This window comes from Protopterus annectens, chromosome 11.part0 (genome assembly GCF_019279795.1).
Source record: "Protopterus annectens isolate FY-2018-M chromosome 11.part0, PAN1.0, whole genome shotgun sequence".
NCBI classification, from domain to species: Eukaryota; Metazoa; Chordata; order Ceratodontiformes; family Protopteridae; genus Protopterus; species Protopterus annectens.
Genome location: NC_056745.1, coordinates 1232889852 through 1232906131, shown reverse-complemented (window position 1 = coordinate 1232906131; position 16280 = coordinate 1232889852).

The window sequence follows — 16280 nt, the reverse complement described above, 5'->3', positions numbered from 1 at the left end:
GTGCAGTAACTGAGACCTGGTTCAAGGCACCTGAAAGCAGCCCTGCGATACCAGACTATAATTCATACCACACCATTTGGCTGCAAAATGAGGACCGAAGCCCTAAAGGTGCCGGTGTCATCTTATTCATAAAGGATATGCACACCTCCAGGCTAGTAGCTCAGCATAATGCATTAGAGGTACTCCAGGTACAACTAACACTGGGTAAGACTGCAATACAGGTTGTTGCCTGCTATAGATCCCCACCATGTCCTAAGACTCCCACTTCACATTCTTATGCACCCTGGAAGATATTAAGGTCCAACCCTACACACTCATACTGGGTGACTTTAACTACCCCTCAGTTAACTGGCAAAACTTCTCAAGTACCAACACACTTGCTCAACACTTTCTGGAATTCATAAATTCCAATGCCCTGGACCAGCTCATTCTTACCCCCAATAGGGATAGCAACAGCCTTGATCTGGTTATTAATAATATGGGCGACCTTTGCTCTACATCAATTGTCAACTCCTCCCTGGTCAGATCTGACCACAAGCTAGTCACCATGAATATCCACATCCTACCACACCCCCTGCAAAGGTAACCACCGTGAAAAACCTTTCCAAAGGTAACTTTGGGATTCTGAAAACTGAGGTGGCTAACTTCATGATGCCCATGCAAATGGAGAATAAATGCAAGACTGCTGAATCATACTCCAATGCACTGTGCGAACATGTACACAAATGCATGGAATGGGTCATACCCAATAGAAACAAGACACTCTCCTCCAAAAAAAGGAAGCCAATTTTGTAGTGCCCTGCCATAAACAAACTCTACAACAGAAGGAAGAAACTGTTGCAGAATAAGGCAAAGTCCCAAGACTGGAAAAACTCCCTTGTTAGCCTCAACAAAAAGCTGATATACCTCATCAAATCCTCTAAAGCTAACTACGAAAAGAGAATTGAAGCAGATACTAAAGACAACCACAAGGCCTTCTATAGTTATGTCAAAAATTTGCAAGGCAATGCTCAGATCTGCTCTGAGCTACTACATAATGGTAACTCCTATACTAGGCCAACAGACATTGCCAATATACTGGCCAACAGATTCAATGCCAACCTTACCCCCTCCCTCCCCCTGAAGGCCCATCACAATACCAGAGGAATGTCTAGTACCCATTATTACAGCTGCACAGGTTAAAATCACATTGTCCAAGGCCAAGAATACAGTTTCCATGGGACCTGGCAATATCCCTGGCTGTGTTCTAGATGAATTGCAAAATGAACTGGCACCACACCTGTGTGCCCTGTTCAATCACAACCTCACTCCAGGCTTTGTCCCCACCAAATGGCACACTGCTACAGTAATCCCACTCCAGAAATGGGGGTGCGACTACAGACCCTGGGAACTGCCACCCCATTAGTCTGACGAGTCTGGTATGTAAGGCTATGGAGTGCATCATCATGGTCCTAATAAATAGGGACACAGGGAATCTCCAGACTCTAGACCCCATGCAGTTTGGATTTGTAAAGGGTAGATTATGTCTGCTCAACCTGGTAGACTTCTTTGAGTCTGTCATCAGAGGTGTAGACGAAGGCAAGATAGTTCACGCAGCCTACCTCGATCTGGCCAAAGCCTTCGATACAATTCCTCACTCAGGAATCATAGATAAACTCACTAAACTAGGCATCAACCCCTATGTCACAAGGTGGGTTGCAAACTGGCTCACTGACAGAGCCCACACTGTGAAAGTAGTGGACTCCAAGTCAGACTACAGACCGGTCACAAGTGGAGTCCCACAGGGTTGGTCCTGGGTCCTCTCCTGTTTGGCATCTACTTTTCTGAAGTCCAGGCCAAAACCAACTTCACAGACAATTGCAAACTGGGAGACATTATTAGTTCTCCAAATGATGTTGACATTCTACAGAAAGGCCTCACCGAGACCAGTGACTGGTGTCAGAACCATGGCCTTAAGCTCAATGCCAAAAAATGCATCGTCATTCCCTTTGGGAAGAACACGGTACCCATGAATTACCACATCAATGGTAGTCCACTGCACACTGCAGGTATTATAAGAGATCTGGGAACACAAGTGGATAGCAACCTCTCCTTTGACAATCACATTGGTACTGTGGTCAGAAAACCCTTCTATGTGGCACATCTCATTTCAAAGGGTTTTGAATCCAGGAAGAAAGATGTCATTGTCTGTCTCTACTCTTCCCTCATTAGACCAATTATTGAGTACAATGCCCCAGTTGGCATGTGCCTCACTAGACATATGCAACACCAAGAAAGACCACAAAAATACCTCATTAAGAGGATCTTAGGCCTTAAACACTTACCCTCTGTGCAAAGACTAAAAAAACTCCAGCTTTTCTTAGTATCATATCAGCTCCTTAGAAGCGATCTCTGCTTATTCTACAAAGCCATGTCAGACCCAGTGCTGTTAGATATGCTACATGTAAAGAAATCCCAATCCCTCCATACCACATGCTCCAGAGACCTCAACCACATTACCACAATCAACAGAACTGGCTGGAGGGACAGGTTCCTAACCCAGAGACTGCCCATGCTCTGGAACAGACTTCCCTTACATGTCAAGCAGTGCACCTCACTGGCCCTCTTCAAGAGAAATTTTGACGAGTGGATGGGAAATAGAAATTTCACCCTGGGGATCATTTCAGTTGCCCTGCTTGACAGAGGCACTGGGAAATAACGTAGGGTGGCACATTGCCAGGGAATCATTGGGGCAAGGCTTATAAAGGCTCCAGGGCTATTAGCCAGGTACACACCTATGAAACTATGAACATATGAGCTTCTACTGTAAGCAAAGTGGAGATACTGTAGGCTACATTAAGTTGAAATACTTTAGTAGTCATATGTCATGTCATCATATTAATGTAGTAGTTGGTGCAGAGCCTTGGGTTTCAAGCAGTAGTTCCCATGGTACAGGGTTTGATTCCCTCAGGCCTTACTTATGTACCATATGATTCTGAGTAAGTCACTTAACTGGACACTGCTCCTGAATAGGAAGTATGCGACTAGTGGGCCTAACTAGTAAACAAATAGGTGTTATTAAGCTAGTAGCTTCATTAATTGCATTCAATACTGCACAGGATTTAAACCATTAAAAAGCATAAACTTTAATTCACAAAAGCACAAACTGTTTGCAAATGTTACTGCTGCAAACCCCAGAGAGAAAATGACAAAATTATGGTACTTTTAGAACACAGTGCAGATTTTAAAGAGCTAAAACTGCATATTAATGAATTTCATTCATCATTCACAAGGCACTCGTTGTTCAGAATACTAGATATTTCACATGCACCTCTTTAGCTAGCAAATCAGGTTGTTCTCATTTTAGTCTCTAGGACAGGCAGTCCTACAGGCAATAAGATCATAGTGGCTTAATGGGGCAAGGAAGAGTTTTGGTAACATAGCTCAAGTTGTTGAGTTGTGGGTTCCAAGGTGCAGGGTTCAGTTCTTAGGAACTGATTTCTGGGTACTGTTAAGGTGTAAATGGTTGCAAGACTCAGTTGCCTTGTATTTCTTCACCATAATAACATGCTACCACTCTCACCTGAAATTGTACCTTGTCATATCTCTCTAAACCAGAATTCCATTTCTACTTCTCTAATTAAAAAAATACTTATAAAGCTCAATACTTATTGTCTGTCATCTAACTGTTCTCCAGCATTACTTTCACCTTAGCACTGAAGCAATTGCATTAAAAACATCTGGTCATCACCATCTCCAAAATTGCTTGTGTCATAATAGCAGTCTAACAGCTAATCAGCACAACTATAGACTAAGCCATGGTAGCAAAAAAATAAATAAATAATTAAATAATAAAAATTACAAAAAAAATAAAAAAGGAAAGGGATAAAAACAGCCTTCTTCCCCTTTACTAAACACATACTGGAGAAACTCAGCAACAGATTCTATGCCCCATATAGGTAAAAAAGTAGGAGGCACTTAACATAGTTGTCCACAGCATAATTTTAATGTACTTTGTACAATTTAGTCTAGCAGAGTCAGTGATATACTGCATCATGGATTACTTAACACACAGAACCTAATTCATCATATGATGTAGGCATAAAACCTCATCCCTGCAAACAGGTGAGTCCACAGGATTTTTTTCAGGGGGTGCAGACCCAACACCCCCAACTCAGCCCCCCCACACACAAAACCCTCCCCCATGCAGCCATTTCAGTGTCCCATTACTTGGCTATTTCTCCCCAGCTGCTATAAATATTGTTCAAAACTCTGTGTGCATACCGTTTTATGCTTTACTTCTACAATGATTACAGATATTTGGATTTAATTTACAACTTATTTCAAGTTTTATAGCACAAACACTGATAGACATTTGCTAAACAAAGCAAATGCCTTACAATGAAAACAGACTTGGCATTAAAACTTCTCTACCTTTGAAACTCACATTCACTGAAACAGTATTGAAACCCACATTCAAAGAATAGCATCTGGCCAGTGGCGGGTTAAGTTTACCTTTGGTCTTTTTTCAAATCATAGGCCCTTTGCACACATTTTTAGAAGCATGATCTTTGATCCACCTTCCTGATTGTATTCAATATAATATATAATAATTTAATTATATCCTTTGTATAATACAGCACCACTTCTTAGAGTGTGTTTTAAATTTATAGTTTTGAACATTTTTCCAGTAAGCAATGAAACACAACATATGAACCAATAAAGACAAATTGCCCAATTCAGAACATTTCACCCATAAAAGGTCACTCAAACATCTGTCATTACAATGCACCAATATCAGTCAATATGCACAATCTCTGCAGAAGTAAACGTCATCTGAATAATTCCACATTAAAGAGATCTGAAACAACTGAAGAAGTTGTTTGTAGAAAACAACTTTATGTTTCAGTGTTTCATCTACAAATTCAGTGTCTGCTGCCCTTGAAGAATAAATTGCGTATGTTACATTTAAAAAAAGTAAGCTGGTGTATTGCAATAGTGAATGGGCGGCAAGCTAAATACAGGTTCATAGTTACTAGGCATCTCATCCAAAGGACACCCCATCCCCTTAAAACACAAATCTACATGCTGTGGGAGTAGAATCTACAGCTCTCTGCATCAAGATGCAAGCATGCTACCTGCTGTGCTACTAACACTGCCTTAGCATTCTATGCCACAATAGTGTTACCATTGCTAAACAAAACAGTTACACATTTTAAGCAGACTTAGCATGAGCAGTAGTAAACTTCTCTTACCTTGAAGCCCACAATTCCTTAAAATGTACTTGAAAATAAATTCCACCTGCTAACTCTCATTAAGGCATTTCACTCTCTCATACACACACACACACACACACACACACACACACACACACACACACACACGCCTTACCTTTCAATATCTTAGTAGAGGAAATCAGGACAAAGGGGTAAAAAGGCCCAAAACTAGGGACACATTTAAAAAGTTGCTAGAATAGCAGGATTTGTGTTAGAATACATTTCTGAAGGATATGAAGTCTGAAACTCACATGCATGCCATCATTTAGTCACATTAATCCTTAGCTCTTCCCAGTGATTTGTCAAGAAAAAAAATTATGAGGAATAGATAAAAAATATAAGGCAAACATCTATTCATTATGTGAAAATGTGTACAGTTCAGAGGTCTGACACTCACATACATCCCCTTACCTCCTTAGAAAGTGGGTAAAACAGGTTTATATTCTGAAGGACAGCTCAAGCGCAATTGTTTACCATTATTTTCTGACTTGAGCTCTCAATGATTTTCCAGAAAAACACAATTTTATAAGAAACAAACTGAAGATATGAGGCACAAATCTGGATAATTGCAAGGTATGAACCCCCCCCCCACACACACACACACACTCTTACCTCCCTCTTACTTATAGACAAACACATACAAACACACACACACACCTACCTCCCTCTTACACACACACACACACACACACACACACACACACACACACACACACACACACACACACACACACACACACACACATATATATATGCTCTCTTTCTTTTACACACACACATACACACACACACACACACACACACACACACACACACACACACACACACACACACACACACACACACACACACACACACACACACACCACCCACTGCTCACTATTCATCAAGTTTTGTGTTGAAGCTCCTTAAATACAGTGCACATACTTAATAAGTCATGAAACTAACAGAATTATCAGTATGATAATGAGAAATATTCTCTAAATATCAGAAGAGACAGGGGCATAATCATAATGTAAGTTTGGAAGAGGATACCAGAAAGATGTGAGAGCATCATCCTGTGAAATCAGGATGGGTAGAAGGGAGAATAGCCAGTAGACTGTAAGGACCAACTAGTCCCTCCATGTCCAAAACAGTTTTTTCACAAAAAGCTTATAAACTCACAGACTGAACTATGTCCAGTTGAGAGGAATACATTCAAGGCACATGGGACAACTGGAGAAGGGATCACTGACAATGTAAGAATGCAGAGAATATAGAATATTAAATACGTATACATACAGGGCTGATTAGAGTGGCTTATTGTCTGCTTCTGCCATCAATGAAATGTAAACTTCAAAAATGAAACACCTATCACATTCTACATTTATGTGTTTATATAAAACAAGTCATAATTGTATTAAAGATCTGTGGATGATAATTTCATCCTACCTGGAATGTAGGTCATCTGCTAAATCTTATTGAATAATCCTTAATATAAATGACTTGAACTGTATCCAAGCAGCATCTTAGCACTTAACTGTTAACTTTGTTTGTTATGATGGCATTTAGCAGCATTCATTTCCAGCTGTCTTTTACATTTCTAATGTAAGAAGTCCATTATACACCATCAACTTACACACATGCACCCACACACACTTCTTACATACACACATACACCCCCCTACCCACCTACCTACTTCTTACATCCACACACCTATATGTAGCTATTTCGTATACACACACATACCTCTTATACACACACATATCTCTTAAACACACACACACACACACACACATACACACATACACCCCTACCCACCTACCTACTTCTTACATCCACACACCTATACATACCTATTTCTTATACACACACATACCTCTTATACACACACATATCTCTTAAACACACGCAGACATATACACACACACACACACACACACACACACACACACACACACACACACACACACACACACACACACACACACACACACACACACACACACACACACACACACACACACACACACACACACACACACACACACACATACACACGCACACCTACCTCTCACTTGCACTTGTACATTCGTTTGCAGTCCAAACATCTTCTGGAATTTAAATTCCATGCAGGTGTGGAAGATGAAGACATAAAGCATTGGTCGCACAGTCGCAGAAGAAGAAAACAGGTCACAAACACCTGTTGCATCTGTGCAACTGGATGCAAAGGGCATTCTTAAAGAAGAACGACTCTTAAAAAAAATTTTAATTTAAAGAAAGAAAGTTCCTTGCACCTGGCTGTGGGTGCCCTTGCCTACCAATCTCATTAGTTGTCCTCAAGAGATCTCTCCAAGGCCTTTAACTAGTTACCATATCTGTTAACAACTTTTCTCTAACTTGCCAACCAGCTGAAGTCATTCAATAAACAGATGATGCAGCTCTGTACTTCGCCTCCCGCTCCATCTGACGTATTCAAAAGTCACGTGAAGCAGCCTATGATACCATGCAATCATGGATAATCAAATTGAATGTTAACATGAAGTCAGAAAAGACAATGGTGAAACTCATGTTGTTGTTATAACCAGGTCAAAGTGCATTTGCTGACTTGTTATTTGAGCAGTTTATAACAATGTTCCACTGGATGTAGTCACTAGCTTGAATAAGTACTCATCTCACTAGCCTCTACACTCCAGTTCATTCACTGTAGTTATACAATAGTCATTCAGATCAAGTATAACTGGGCTTTCTCTATTGTGTGTAACAACTGTTCCCACACAGTACTCTAGTTATGTATACACTGCTTTCATTCTACCATGCCTGCCTTACTCTTCTCATTAAATTGTGCTCCTCACTCACAGAGGTATATTGCTCCATCTACTATTTTGCTTTTGGTTGTTTCCAAGGAACCCCAAGTGTACCTCTCTAAGGTTCAGCAATGGTAAGTAATAACAGAGAAAATACCTTTCTACCAAATAGAAATGTTACTGTTCTCTAAGCTGAACTGTTCATTGAATTTTTATTAGACTGACATAATTTTCATTGCCATCTATTTGTATATCTTGCTGTAAACAAAACATCTAAATTACCCTAGAAAAATGTTTGCTGCAGTGTTTTTGTCCTATTTTACACTTACTATTATTTCTTAAAATTGTTTTGTAATAATTGTTAGTAATCAGTTTTGTTAGGGGGAAACATGAAGAAATGAAAATAGATAAAAGGTGATGGTGGTTGGCCAGAGTGAGGTGAGATAATAGAGCATCAGTTAATGGTAGGAAAGAAAATGGGCAAAATTTAGCGATATCCTAGAACGTGCATTGAATAACTTAACTGATAAAAATGGTATATGTTTTTAAAAAAATTTAGACAGGAAATATGGATATTGCCTTCCTTCAGAAAGTAGGTGAACAAGAAAAGACATAATGATACTAGAAAATCACTGTATGGGTGATTCTTGGGTATCTTAGTAGATAATTTAAAAAGAAGAGTGCTAGTTTTAGTAAACAATTAAAAAATACACACAAAAATAAAAACACACTCTACAGCTGCAACACAACAAATATGTTAATGACAATATATTGCTAAACATAAGATGAGCCAAAAGCATACCAAGAGTGAATATTAACTGAAATGTGCAACTTTACAAAAAATGAAAGATATGATAACTAAAAGATGCACACCAGATTTCAATAAATTCTGTGTAGGCTCTCTGAACAACACGGATATTGAATCCGTATAACACTGATGGCACACCCATATACCTATCAGCCCATTAAGCTGACAGTAATGGGTACAAGACAATTTATTTCACTAATTTGGATTTATTTTATTTTTTTTACTTTATGTGCTTGTTTGCACTATGCAGAGCTTTATTGAGCTATGCTTAGCTCTGTGTACCCATACATCAGACATGTGCCAAACATCTAAAAATAGAAACCGAATGTGTTCAGTTTTTCTTTTTTTTTCTTTTTATGTACATGTTTGTGTGATGCAGTGTGTTATTTAGTTATGCTTAGCTCTGTGTTCCCATACATTAGATTTATGCCAGATGTCTACATATATAGAAACCAGATGCTTTCGATTGACTTAGCTGTGTGGTGCTTAGTATCATACAAACCTGTGCGATGAAGATGCTCTATGCTTACAGTAACACCTTCATATTGTATCTGAAGATACATGAGCTCCTTTCACTACTCTAGTGGTGAGATAGGGTGAGTGATGTTCTACAGTGTGGTTGGTCCCAGGTTTGAGTCCTGGGCAGTGATACCTTTTACATATACTACCATGAAACTGTGTCAAGTCACTGAAATATCGGTTAATTTTAAATTCAATTATTGTACTATTTATAAAAGGTGCACAATGCTAAGCATTACTTAAACATGGGTAACGGTCTTTAGTTTTTTGTGCATGTGAAGTCCAGTTAATAACCCACCAGATTGCAACCAATAATGTGTCATCTGGATAATATCCCACCGGACTGCCACCAAAATGTGATGTCCCCCACTTAAACTGTGGGTCAGTAATTAAGGAACCTCAATCTTCATCACTGACTCCATTGTGAGAGTGTTGCAGAAAACACCAAAGCACAGTTCACACAAGAGTAAAATTCCACAATTTCCTTTAAAAGCACAGCAGGAACATGCTCTATGTCCTGGGACTGGACTATATACCTCTGTCCACCACAAATGTAATCCTTTATCATACACTTCAGAGAAATGTGTTCCCGTTTAAGTCCTTTCTCTCACTCACACTCAAAATAAATTTAAATCTCACACACTCCAACACTTATGGGAAGCCTGGCACAAATTTCCAGTTGTGTCCCCTCCCCAGTACAAATGGTAAACTCTGCCATAAGAGTCAGACAGGTCTACACAGCCTTCAAAGGTTGATCAATTATTAAAAATTAAATATCAAAATAAATTATAGCTCTGACCAGAAGCAGCCAGGCAATCGAGGTGACCCGAGGAGTATTAAACAGGTATAAACACTCTCTAATCTTCAAAGAGCACACTAATTGTCCAACCACAATGTAAAGTAATGAAAAACATTTAATAATAAGTAAAATGATTACAAGACTATAAATCAGTAATGTTCAACAGAGACCAGAATTCAGTCACCAAAAATGTAAAATTAAACTATAAGACAGATGTCCATCATTTTAGAAAATCTCTATCTAAATAACTAAACTTTCCTAGTCTAACTAGAGAATACTGTCCCTGATCTAATCTAAAACATAACAGCATGGCGAAGGCAGGCTTACAGTTTTTGGTGAGTACTTTTTCTTGGGTATCTACTGCACAACACTGTAACTGACTGCAGCTCTTAACTAATTGCCCTTTAACTGACTTCAGCAGTCTATTTTATAGTCCAGGTTAACAGTCTCAGCTATCTTATTTTAAAAATAACAATCAGCTATTTGAAAAAGTTATTTTTCCTGAAGTCATCTGTTCAAATAATCACATAGCAACCAGGAGCATTCTAATGACATCACCTACTGATCAGCTGATTCTCCACAGTTTGTACTTTAGAATCTCCCTCACAAACATGTGCAATTAAAAATCTATCAAAACACTGACAGATTCTTTAAACATTTTGCATAAACAGGGGAATACTCAACATTTAAAAAATGTATTTACATTTTCACAGTTAGACATGCTGGCATACAATGCAAGAAACACTACATGTTTTTGAAAGTTTCAGTATGACGTGGAATGGTGGGAATGCACCCTATATAAGGGGCAAAAGGCAGAAATTGCACAGTATTCCTTGAAGTCTGATCTTGAGTGTGGATATGGCTGTTGTGGGAGAAGGTGTGCACTTTCGGGCACAGCGTTGGGGTGTTCAGGAGTCTAAGGTTTTTATTGGACTCCTGGTATAGCACCATGGATCCTGGCTGCTGCAGGACAACTCTCTTGGTTCAGAAACCAAGTCTGAGACTTGGGATAGTTTGGCCAGGGACCTGACTAATGTAGCTAGTATCCCCTGCACTGGTGAGCAGTGTTGTCACCATTATAATGATGTCTGTTGACACAAGAGGGGTACTTTGGATCACTGGATCCAAGAGGCATGGGCAGGGAACACCCCACAGATATGCAAGTATATTTTCTAGTAATTTATAGATATACAAGCTGAATCTGCACAAAACTGGTATGCATAATGGTTTCCCTCTCTTACCACAGCAGCAGAAGAGAGGGCTTGCAATGTGCTGTCCCATGCAAGGCATTTGGCGAGGATGAGGCAAGTGCATGGCATGTAAGAAAATCAATAAACTAATAAATAAATGCATAACTTAATAATACAATAAAATAAATACAGATATTGCAGTCTTAACAGTCATGTATGAAATACCTGGGACATCACAGACTTTCAATAACATGTCAGTGCATATCTGAACTGTTAAAGCAAGTTGAAGCAAGTAAGCCTGCAGTGCTGTGTAGCATAGTTTCCATCCATTAGTTAATGTTGTGTAATACCCATATTAAGAGTCAATGCTGTGATCTGCTCATTGTCAGAAATATGCTGTAGATTGCAGTCAGTAACTGAGTAAGGTAAACATGTAAGTTAACAGAAGACCTAGACAACTATTCATGAGTGTAAATACAAGATTTGAAACAACATGAATCAGTAAAGTGTAAAAGGAGACAATGCTCTGATAATTTATTATCAAATAAAATGTTCAGCATTACTGTACTCACTGCTTGTGGGTTCTAATACCACACCAGTCAACTGAGAAATTGTGCAGTTTTCAGTACTGTTTATCCATTTCATCAATAAAACAATGATACTTGCAAGTGAAGTGCACATTTATATACCTGTGCCATGCCTCTCCAGCTGTCAAGTTTAATCAGTGTACATGGACATATCTCTCAACTGTCATGATTTTTGCAGAATGTACTTAATATTGCCCCATACTTCTGGTCTATTTGGTATATGATCTTGTTTTACTGGCCAGTCTGTGCCACACTGGTGAAGATTGATGTCAGAAAAAATTGTGAGTCCTCTGAATTGCAGATATTAGACATCTCTCAAAATGCATTTTAATGGCAAATCTGTTATCTGTACACCTTGCTACCATTGTAAGAGCACACTATATAAGAATGTTTCCTGTTGTTGTGTCTTTGTGCCACCATTATGCATGACTTGGCCCATAATGTCCTGTGCTAAGAGGTTGAGGGGTATGTACATGGAACTTTATATATCTAATATAAGCAACATTGAATGATTGCTGGATGCAATATGATATGAACTCTAGTGTGTGTATAAGGAACAGGGTAGTATTTCAAATAATAAAAGTGATAGCAGTCAGTGGCATTACAAGTGAAATCTAACATACCTAAAAGTATTTATTTGTAGTATATTTAGTTATAGTATCTGTGAAGTTACTAATGTTCTCCTTTCTTCTCTCACCCCACCCTTCACTTCTTTTATTTATTTAATCAATATATTTACTATTATCATTTGCTCTTACGCTGCCATCACTCCTCTGTCTCTGGGGGTGACAGTCTAAGTTCATCTAAAAATCTTTGCAAGTGCACAGTTGTTGCTGTGGAAGAAATGGATAGCTATGGTTCTTTCCTACACCCTTCTTGCACATTCCTACCTGTGTTTCACTGTTTTTCTCCATGCTTGCATCCCATTTCACCACGTTCCTATCTCCCCAATTTTCTTTTCTTTAAGCTAAATGGCATTGCAGTATTACTTATACGTGAAAGCATAATAATCACATTCAAAAAATTCACCTACACCCTATTTCGAGGACAGTACCATCTGACTTGTACAATAGGGCATCAACCCACCTAGCTACACAGACAGTTAATTAACATGTGTTTTAAGCAAAACATAGTAACTCAACTGTCATTTTCTCATCATTAAGCGTGTTTACACAATGCTGCATTGTGCTACATCACTCAGCAAATCTGCTAAAAGAATACTGTAAAAATAGGAATTTAACTGGGAATCTGGTAGAGAAATAAATCACTATAAAGGCATTCACATAGTAATAGGTGTAAGTGAGGTATGTAACAGCAATTCAGTGTGAAATTATCTGTAACATATAAAAAACACACCTGTTCTATAACTGAGTCTGTAGCTCAATCTGTTAAATGTTTTAAAACCACTTCTTTGGTCCACATAGTCCTGGGTTCAAATGCAGCTGTGGTTAGCATTTAAAATACATGTATGTGTACATCACCATTATACATTGTGATATGTATGACTGTCTCATCACCTATTTATCCACCCAAAGCAGTACAGATGGAATGTCTCTTTCTAAATAATGGAAGTCAAAGGCCTAAAGATTGGAACACATGTTAACTATTGCTATTACAACCCTAGAAAGTGCCTAGAATGTCAAGTTATACATTAGCATGAATTCCCAAAGGAATTTGAAGTATGTAATTCAAATGTGGCCCAGTCATACCAGACTGCAGCCCACAATGATTTGCTAGTGATATTACAGACAACCACAGTTGCACAAGTAACATATATATATATATATATATATATATATATATATATATATATATATATATATATATATATATATATATATATATATATATATATATATATATATATATATATATATATATATATATATATATATATATATATATATATATATATTTATATATATATATATATATATATATATATATATATATATATATATATATATATAGAAAAGGGTGCTGGCACATACACTCCAGATGACTACCATGATATAACACATGCCTTGGCAGTTGTTAAACCAGTTGCATAATGGCTAATGTCTCACCTATCTTGTTCTAGGACACACCAAGCATGTTGCCTTTTACTCTGTTAATGATACATTTGGCTAACATACTTACCTTAAATGCATACCTTAATTCCAGTGGGATGACTTTCCTCAATCTGGCTCTGGCTGTTCATCAAGCCTGCCACAGGTCCCTCAGTTACTCTTCTGTGTTGTTGTCCTGCAAAGTCATCTGCCTTTCTGTCTATGCCTATTGCTATCAGCAGCAGCTTCAGCCTGTAGCACACACACACATCTCTATGTAAAAAGTAGCTGCTACAAATATTCTGTCTGTACTGATGTTATATTTTTACCTGATTAATTTTCACCTCAACATATGACAAAGGGTATGGAATCTACACTGAGACCTTATATCTTGTTGAGTAGTTGCATTGTATTGGCTGATTATACTGTGAATCAGCTGTGTAGGCTGCATTTAGCATTTCTGAACCACAGATTAATTCAGATGCAATCACCTGCTAATGAGAGCCATTATAAAAAGGCAAACTTCTAGCTAGGCAAACCAGTGTGCATGAGAGTTACTTCTTATGTCTACCTCGTTGACATATTACTTGTATAGCAGTATTTTGTAACAGAGGAGTATTGTACTCCATCAGGTATGTATCCATTTTGTTTCCCACATAATGCATATGTTTGAAAATACTTAGGGAGAATGGGGATTACATCAGTAAGTCTTTGATAGAACTGTACTGATGACATGGCATTGATCTGCAGCCTTGTTACAATTACAGAGGATGTAGCGTACACCGGGGGTATTACACTGTGTGATAACTAGGTACACAGGTCTCTTGGCTACTTCCTTTAAGAGCAGTTGTAATAGTACACTGCTATTTTGTTGGCACTGCTGTTTATACATATTATTTTGGGGAGAGCGATCTTACCTGCTATGGGGCACACTACAATAGACTCCTGTGTTGGATATGTGAACATACATGAGTATCTGCCATGTCACAAACAGGAATATGTCACTATTGTTACAGTCCTAGTTGCATCCACACCCTTTGTATGATTGGCACACTGTTTAATATGAGATGTGTAATCAAGCAGTGAATACTGATAGCTTTCCTTTACATACTGTATGTACACATAGTTTACTCATATGTATGTGATCCTTACATGTGTTCACATGTCTTTGTATTTCAGGGAACATTATGCATGCGCTTTGCAGGCCATGATTTTCTGAGGCGGAAAAAACTCATCATTGAGGCTTTGTGACAACATTACCAGGTCATGCTATCCCAAGGAAGGGCAAATAGGTCAGAACATACAGCCCTGTGGAATGAACTGGTACATAACATCAATGCTGTGTGTAAACAAAATCATACATATGAGCAGGTGTGACACTGTGCCATAGATATGATAAATGCAGAAAGGAGAAATGCGGATGATGTGGCCAGGGATCGTCAGGTCACAGGTGGTAGGCCTGCAGCAGACGCTCCTGTCACAGCCACAGAAGAATTCTTGGCAAACCTTGTTACACAGGAGAGCTCCCTGACATTCATCAGTCAATATATTGTGGACGTCCGGGTCACCCTTTCCTCTCAAGAGGAGCATCCAGGTATGCTTAGTCCAATCCGCAGTAGAATTCTGTTACATTTATCGTGTCAAGGTGTAGATAGTTTTACATGGATGTCAGGTGTATTTTTACTGGGGGAGAGTAAGTTAGCTGCAGCTTTAAACTCATGTAGAAATTGTCACCCACATACCTTTTAACATAACAGTTACTGTAGATGTCAGAGTTTTTGGACTTATCACCCCTGTTATGCTTTAACATGTGGTGTTGTTGCTGTTACCTCTCCCTCAATTTTTTTCAGGACTGTCAGAAATTGGAAGAGGCTGTGGTCCTGCTACTGGTAAGCAGAAAACTGTCAGAGATGTAGATATATTTCCGTGCATTAGCTAAAGCGTCATTCCAGGCCTACTGGCTGGATTGATGTACTGTCTGTATGATTGTCAACTGTACAGATATTTTTAGAATATCCACAGATTAGACCCATACCTCTTGCCTTACAGGTATGACCATAGTGATTAACTTGAAAGTATTGTCAAGTGATTGCCTTAAATGTCAACTGTGCAGATTTTTGCAGAATGTCCACAGTGTACATAATTCATTTTTTGTCCATAAGATTCTTGTTTAATGAATAATTATTTACAAACAATTACAGATTGGGTTAGGAAATAATGTCTGCATGTCCTACTCTGCGAGGTTGGAAGGTATACAAGTCTGTAATAGTGACAACTGTGTATACAG